Source organism: Sebastes fasciatus, chromosome 2, assembly GCF_043250625.1.
Source record: "Sebastes fasciatus isolate fSebFas1 chromosome 2, fSebFas1.pri, whole genome shotgun sequence".
Taxonomy (NCBI): domain Eukaryota; kingdom Metazoa; phylum Chordata; class Actinopteri; order Perciformes; family Sebastidae; genus Sebastes; species Sebastes fasciatus.
The window spans coordinates 15432354-15441114 of NC_133796.1; the positions used below are offsets into that span (position 1 = coordinate 15432354).

Genomic DNA, 8761 nt, shown 5'->3' on the forward strand with positions numbered 1-8761 from the left:
TAAATTAAATATTGATCATAGGACTTTTACCTGCATTTGAGTATTATAACATCGAGGTATTGCAATTTTTCTGAATACTTTTTCCACCTCTGCTCTACAGCTGCCAGAGTTGTCGCTGCTCGCTCTTGCTCCAGATTCACTGGAAATGATGTTACTTGTCCAAGACAGGAATTCTATATGAGGACCAAATCCCATATGGGGGATGTTGAGGGTTGAGGAGGAGGAGGAGGAGGAGGGGCGGTAGTTGATGGTTGACAGTAGCTCTTCCAGAAACGACTACAGCGCCTGGCATTGCCTCGGTGCACGGCGCTCTTTGTATTGATAAAATCCATACTCCTGAGATGCGTCTGCGTGTGCGACAGGGAGCGTGAGATTAGTTTCCTGACTGGATCCTAGTTAATTCCACAGAGGAGAAGACACTCCACACCTGAGGCCCTGGAAGACACACAGGGCACCGACAGGCAGACTGCAGGGGCAGGGCTACCTACACACACTATGGATTGGATACACACTAAATATCAAATAGAAACATGTACATGTGAGCAACACGCACACATGCACCGTCCCCCCGTCTGACGCCACCACCCCGGTAGGAGCGGGAGGGTTTAGGTGTCTGCAGGCCAGAGAGTGGCAGCACAAGGACAGACGTCTCCCCGGCTGTCTGGCTGCCGACAGGTCTGATCGATCAATATGCTGACTCGCTCTCTCCTTCTCCCTCTCTTCCCGCCTGTCTTCTCTCTCTTTTTCCTCCATCTTCTCTCTTTTCCTCATTATCCTTCCTCCTTTTCTCCGTCTTCCACTGTTCTACTTCACATTTATCGGCCCTCTCTCTTCATTTGCCCTCTCTCTCTCTCTCTCTCTCTCTCTCTCTACTGACCACTGACCCCCTCTCCTCCATTCACCCCCAATCTGCACTGACCCAACCCCAAAATGCCCCCCCTCTCCTCCTCTCCCTCTCATTAACCCTTCATCACTCACTTTCTCCACTGCTTCATCACTCTTTCTCCTTCACGCACACACAAGTGCACACTCGAGGCCTTCGTCCGCCACCTGAGCCAAAGCACCTCGCACAATGCAAATTGATATTATTGACTGTAAGCTCCATCAGCAGAGCTTTGGAAATAAACAAACTGTAATAAACTTACAATGGTCACACACTCAAAGACATAAAGCGCACCCAAAAAACAACTCTGTGTGAGAGCTCACTACAGCGCCGCTCCTCTCCTCTGCTCGGCGGGAATAAAAGTCCACATAATGATGCGTTTGAAGTGTCTTTTATACTCTGCGACACGCTGCAGACCTTCAAATCTACATGTTTTTAATGCAGGTTTCTGTAATGTGTCTTTCCAGCTTTATTTAAGCGACTAGAGATCAAGAACATCTTCCTCGGTAGAGCTTTGAAGGATGAAAGGAGGACGGGGATGTATTAGCGAATACAAAGGGAATATGAGAGTTTACAAAGTGTGGAGGATCAGATCCGACAGCTTTAAAGGGCCAGTGTGCAGCATTTCAGGGGAATATAATATTCATAACTGTTTTCATTAGTATAAAATCGCCTGAAACTAAGAATCGTTTTGTTTTTGATAGCGCTTCATCACCGGCGCAGTTTGCGTTGATTCAGGGGGCTCACCGAACCCCCTAGAAATGATGAATAATATTGACCTTGTTGTGTCTTCTTATTGACAGAAGAGAAAGCAGCAAGATGGATTTGTGGTCTTTCCATTTACTCATAGCCTAATAATGTCAGACACTCTCTGTCCACACACTGTTAAACACTTTCACATCATGTAAATAAACCACGTATCTATCAGCTGTGCGCTCGAGATCACACTGGAGATGTAATAAGAAGGGTGAGTAGTACTTGCTATCTTCCTGCTATTTTTTTTAACAGAAAACACATTTTATGTATTGTGATATTTACTGGAAATTACTTACAATATAGCCAACAGCAGTATGAAACTTTCAGGCGATTCCAGCTTATTTAACGCCACCAGCCACCGTCTGACTTCCGTTGCTCCCTAAGTAGTGTTATTATGGTAAGGATGGCCTCTGAGCGAGGCGAACGGCGTTACCAAGGTTTTGCAATCTGCAGCTCACGTTAACGCAGTCTTAAAGGGAGGAGTGAGCAGAGGGGTACTCAGTTGGTTGCAATCTGCAACCACGCTGCTAGATGCTGCCAAATCCTACACGCTGCACCTTTAACACTTTCACTCATTCATGTTGTGAAAAAAAATTAAATTAATTAAAGTTAACATTAATGTGGTGTATTTGTTTTTTGTTTGATTGTATATCCTCTGTCTAACTAGATTTTGAATTGTCATTAATATCAGTAGTACTATTATTACTGTGTTTATTGTAAAACACTCCTGTAGAAACTCCTTTATTGTCATAAATTTAATTGATTTATTAATTAATACAATTCTTTGTCTTTCTCCCTTGCACATACTGTAGATAGTTGAATAAAATAGATCGATCATGTTAGCGTTTTATTTTCAACCCACACTGAAAGAAAGTCACTGTTAAGTCAGTGTGGATCTGAACAAGAGCACAGAAAGTGTGTGCGTGTGTGTGTGTGTGCGTGTGTGTGCGTGTGTGTGCGTGTGCGTGTGTGTGCGTGTGTGTGTGTGTGTGTGTGCTGGGGTTTTTGGGGGCTATTATGTGTAGTTTGGTGTCTGTGATGTTTTTTGGGCATGACCTCACCCACCGAGGAGTGCTCACGCGTCTCTAATCTCTTTTAGATGGGATGCCTCACTTTTCCCATCATGCGTTTTTTCCTCGTGGCCCCTGGGTAATAAATCTAATGGTCTAAACTTCTACTGCGTCTCATTGGTGTTCCTCCAAAAAAACTATGCGCTTTATGTTCTCCCGAACTTCGTTACGCCGAGCCAGAAAGGAATGATTTCACGGGAAAATGTATATATCGGCTTTGATTTTTGTCTACTTTCTCGCAATATGGGCCCGCTTTAGTGGAATAAAAATTGATTTTTTTATGCTTTTTTGTGCATTAGCTTTTAAATTTGAAATTGTATTTGCAGAACCTGTTTGTGATCAATGAGAGAAATCAAGATTTATAGCTGTGATGTAATATAGGAGGAACGGAAAGATCTGACTGGTATCACATCCTGTACTTGGACAGCGTTGAGTGTCTGTGCAGTATCTATCTATCTATCTATCTATCTAACTATCTATCTATCTGTCTGTCTATCTATCTAACTATCTATCTATCTGTCTATCAATCTGTCTGTCTATGTTGTATTTTCTCTGTTATTGTTTTTTCCATCTTTACCTTTTTTCTCTTATTTGCTTGCTCCAAACTCTTACGACGCTACTTTAGCCTTTAAGGGCCAAAGAGATAAAAGCAGTGAATCCATTTCCTCTCATCTCCTCCTAATTACTCCTCATCATCATCATCTTCATCACCTGCCTCTTTATTTCTGTGAAAGCCTCTTTAATGACCGGGTTTGATGTCCTGGCTGCCTGTCTCCAGCTTCGGAGAGCTTCCTTGAAGACCAGCAAGTGGTCTTTCATAAACACACATACAAATACAGTAAACAGTCACATACACACACTCGAGCACACACACAGACACAGACACACACACACACACACACACACACACACGCTGCCCATGCTCCAGACTGTCCATTGTGTGTATCTGCAGCCTTGAAGAATCTTGAAGAGCGTCTTAAAAGCATGAAGGGGGTTCTAAGAGGGGCACACAAACAAACACACACACTAATGGCCTCACATTAGCTGTCATGTGGTAGACAAGACACACACACACACACACACTTCACATGGTCCTTTCTTCTGGGCAGTCTTCAAGAGGGAAGAAACATTTTTGGGCCCCTAAAGACCCACAAGAATAAAGAATAATCTTTTTCAGTTGTGTCCTGAAGTAAGGTCAGTAATCTCAAATTGTGTTGCTGGTCCCTGGCAAGTCCTCACACCACCCCTGCAAGTGTGTGTGTGTTTAGCCTCGGACGTACTTTCCGCGTTCCAGTCGTGCGCTCACTGTTTCATTCATAATATAATTGAGGTTCTGCATCGGTCTGGCGTTCCACGCATGTAGATTTACCGATCCACAATCAAGTTAATGCACCACAGCGTTGTTTGATAGGAGTTCAACCCCATTTGGCTGTCTTTGTATTCCTTTAAAGATATAAACATGGGTAACGACGGATCCGCGCAACCTTTCTTCAAGACAAGCATCCACTTTGTTATCTTCTTCTTCTTCATGGCGAAACAGGTAGAGATGCACACGTATGGTTGTATAAAGAGAACTGGATACAGCATTGTAGGCGGGCTCCCGTTCATTCCTATGGCGCATGATGCCAAAATGGCTCGACTGATACCCAGATCATCCGCCGATCTTCCGCATCCATTGGGCCCATAGAGCAGGCGCAGTGGCGTTTCCCTTTAACTCCGCCTCCAAGTTCTCGGTCCAGCTTCGGTCTGGGTCTCATTCACATGAACGGAGGAAGGAATATAACTCTGGATTCGGCTATTAGTGCATTTGACAACTTTTAGGACCTAATGATTTAAATTCAAGTGTTCATACTGGGAAGTCAAAACAAATTATCCGCTGAGTTACAGACGTCTCTTTCCCAATGTAAGTCTATGGGAAAAAGTCTTTTTGGACCCAAAGGCATCATGTGACGGACACAGAAGTTGTAATTCCACCATTTGGCCACTACGAAAATTTGCTTCAATGCCCGGCGCTCTTCCTGGGAGCTTGTGCGTACCACCACCAACTGGACTGGAGTGTGGAACGAAACTGGATCGTGCGCAGTCTGAGCTTGGGCGGATGATGACATTTACGTCTCGCAGACAAAAGTGAACCCTCGCAGACATGCGGAAAGTATGAATTGGCCTTTACAGTAAATACTGCAACTATGAACCTGCTTTATAAGTGCAAGTTAGTCAGAGGAGTTGAACACAACCTGCCGACATGGTTGGTGTGTCTGTTGCTTACAGCTAATATACAGTTAGTATATTTGCTTTTTAGGCAAACAAACACAAACGGCCCGGCAGTAAACCAATGCTGGGAGGAAAAAATGTGCTTAGTTTTCTGTCTGAAAACACAATTCAATAATATTCTAGCAACAACGGATTCACTATTACCCCTTAATATGTGACAGATGTCTGTAACAGATGTTAACCTTTGACAAATTCCTCTTACTTCCAAACATGATCGACTCAGTTTTAGCTTATTATCTATGAGCCACTCTGTTGTCCTGATTCCTTACGAAGGGTGATCTTATATCTTCCACAGATGCCAGTAATGCAGAATCATCGGCATACGGTAGAAGCTTGCATTTTGTAGCAGCTGACATGTGAAAAAGAAATCACCTCCTGTTCAAATTTAGTGTGATAGTGTGGGGCAGATTCCCTCCAGCATTTTAGTGTTTATCTCTGTTTGGTATCAAAAGGAAGAATCCCTTCAAAATAATCTGAAAAGCCTCGGAAAGTCTCCTCTCTCCGCCCTGTGAATTCATGTTCCGTGTATTTTCTGCATGGTGCTTCACACTAAAAACTTTCTCCACAGCTTTTAACGTATCCCAGAGGCTTATTAAGATTTGGAACACATTAGTTTTAGTTCCACGTTCATATATCTTTTGTCACTTCCTATGCTCAAAACAGACATATATAATGCATTTTGATCACAGCATCACAAGTACCATCGAACGACAATGTCATTCTTACCATGTAACTCTGGATTTCTTTCAGAAAATGCTGTTTCCAACAGACACATCCTCCAATGACAAAGACCTGCTGAGAGACATGTGACCCATGACTCTCAGTTCTCCTCACTCAATGCAGCCAGCTACTGTAAATAATGTCGATATGTTCTGAATCTACTGGTTTATACGAGCGTTAGAAAGAGATAGAAAACTTCTATTTTTCAAGCATTCTCCTGCTATTATCAAAAATATCCAATATCCACTTCCTTCAATGAAAAAATCAAATAAACAGATTTAAGTCGCAAGGGCAACTTATTTTCCTGTTTTTGTGTCTCTCGCTGTCTGCATGTGTATGCATGTGTCGGCGTGTGTACTTGCATGGCGGCAGCCCGCTAGGCTGAGACTGCTGTTGGTGATGGGGGACATTGATTTTTTTCTTCTCCCCCCTCTGTTTTCTCTGGGATTTTGACAGAATCATAGCACCATGGAAACAAAGAAACTGCTTTGTGACAGAGGAAAACCTTTCATTTCAGCCGGAGTGAATGGCGGCTTGCCGCTGATAACAGCATGGGTAATCACACACACACACACACTTACAGAATCACACGCGCACACCCATGTAAGGAACCACAAAGCACTCACATATAAGGTTAAAGTATGATTGTTGCACGTGATTGTGAAAATAAACAACTCAAAGGTCCCTTTTCACTAAGCTGCAGCTCAGACACACAATCACAGCTATTATCAGCCTCTGCAGGAATAGATGTCAGCCGAAGGGGTATTTCTTACTGTGTGTCACAAATAAAACACATACATGTAACTAGTATTCTGCGATATATAAAGATCTTATTTAGCAGAAGAAAGTGTTGGCTAATTTGGAATCATTCAGCACACATTAAAGGAACAGTATGTAACAATTAGAGTGAACTATGCATGTTTTCTTTAGTGTATAACCTGAAAATAAGAATTTTGGTGTTTTCGTTAGCTTAGAATGAGCTGCTTATACAGTATCTACATACAGAGAGGGTCCTCGTCACGGAGCCGGCAGCCGTGTTTCTACAGTAGCCCAGAACGGACAAACCAAACACTGGCTCTAGATTGAGCCATTCACGTTTTCACATTTCCGCGTCGGCCGCCGTAGTTCTCCCACACGCTTGGCACACGGAAGAAGTTTAAATTGGTTGCAATCTGCAACCTCATCACTAGATGTCACCAAATCCTACACACTGCACCTTTAAAGCTATCATCAGTATGAGTATGGCTGTAGAAAGTGTCCTACACTTTTATTACTGTGCTTTTTAAATTTGTCCTCCCACACTTTAAACCATAAATCTATCCTTCTAATGCAGCGTCTAATCACATAAATAATAAAAGAGTTTGACATAAATTTAAAAAAACGTGTAAATCTGGTCATAACTGAATGCATTTACAAAAAAGCACAGCAAATTTACCGAGTTTTGAGGTCAGCTAATGCACTTTAAACAGAGCATACCAATCCCTAATTGAAAGTATACTCACTTTTGACATTGTGTCCTGGTTCGAGCATCTAAATGTCAAAACAAGACAAAGCTCTCCAAAGTAGTCAAACTGGGCAGTACAATTAACAGACCGCAAACAGACCCCACTGTCCTATCACCATATAGCAAAATCTTGGATGACCACAGCCATCCCTTAAATCCCCACGTTCAGCTACTGCCCTCAGGGCAAAGTTACAGAGTCCCTTGTGCAAAGAAAAACTGTTTGAAAAATTGTTTTTCCCTGTTCCCATAAAGTATCTTAATATGTGAGGACAGCCACGCAACACTTTATTTCTATTTAATTAACCTTAATTCAGTCCTGGTACCTGGTGCTCCTTATTAATGTAGCTTCTATTGGTGTTTTTATGTGAATGTGTTTTTTTAATGTGTCCTGTCTGGATGTGATGTGTTGTTTTAATGTACTCTTTTAATAGTAGTTTTTGCACATGCAAACCAAAGACAAATGTCTGCCTTTTGTACGCAAAAAGCAGACAATAAACTATTTTCTATTTTATTCTAACTGAAAATATATGCCTATTTTCTTGCTGTATTTAGGAAACATAACTGATGTAAACAAACCTTCGACAGCATCAGCAAACCTTAATTGAATTAAGTAATGTGGTGCTTTTGTTTTTTTTTATGTCAATCATTTTGAGAGTGATAGCTGGTTTTAATTTTTCTTCTGCCTTTTGTTCAGACAACAGATTGTACCTCTAAATCACTCCAAGCTCAATCAGCTATGCGCCTAACGTGTAATTGTATTATCGAGAACAGTTTGGTTACAGCTCCTTCAGACAATTTCGCAGTATCGTTTCAAGCTTCCCGTAATCTAACAAAGCATCTGGAAAAAACATCCTAATAGATAGCGTGCAGTACGAACAGTGAAATCCAGAGTCAGATTGCTCTTCATTAAACGATTTGACCCCAAAATATTAGATTTCAGAGATTCTATTGCATTTAGCATCTTTTCTATCATTATTGAGATGACGAGGGATCAAATCGATTCTGTGTCAAATTAACTTGAAGAACACCAGACTGCCAGCCTTTCTTTGTGTGTGCATGTGTGTGTGTGTGTGTGTGTGTGTGTGTGTGTGTGTGTGTGTGTGTGTGTGTGTGTTTCCAGATGTGTTTAGGTGCGCTCAAATTAAATTAATGTCTATGTGCAGGCATGTGTGTCTTCATATACAGTTAACTGTGTATGTGTGTGTGTGCGTGTGTGTGTGTGTGTGTGTGTGTGTGTGTGTGTGTGTGTGTGTGTGTGTGTGTGTGTGTGTGTGTGTGTGCGTGCGTGCGTGCGTGCGTGCGTGCGTGTGCGCGCGCGTGCGTGTGTGTGTGTGTGTGCGTGTGTGTGTGCAGCAGCATGCTGAGTTTGTCTCTATTGAGCTGTTGGTGTAATCTGAACAGCTCTACTGAGAGGCCCCTAACCTGAACCAGAGCAGACGGACAGCGGTCAGTGGTCACTGAGAACGGCCGGTTAAAGGGACAATCTGCTCTAAAAGCATAACTCACCCTGCAGACGTTACAGAAGCTGTCGGCTCATTGGTTAGAAGGAGCCTCCGC

At 42.5% G+C, this 8761-nt stretch overlaps 1 protein-coding gene across 1 annotated transcript in view; it reads right to left on the minus strand.

Annotated features, from left to right (window-relative positions):
• insyn1 (inhibitory synaptic factor 1) overlaps nt 1-6028 on the minus strand; it is a 625574-nt gene extending 619546 nt beyond the window's left edge. Inside the window, exon 1 of the mRNA XM_074611251.1 lies at nt 5997-6028. The gene's annotated coding sequence lies outside the window, so the exon portion shown is untranslated. The remainder of the gene's footprint in view (nt 1-5996) is intronic.
• Nucleotides 6029-8761: the final 2733 nt, after the last annotated feature.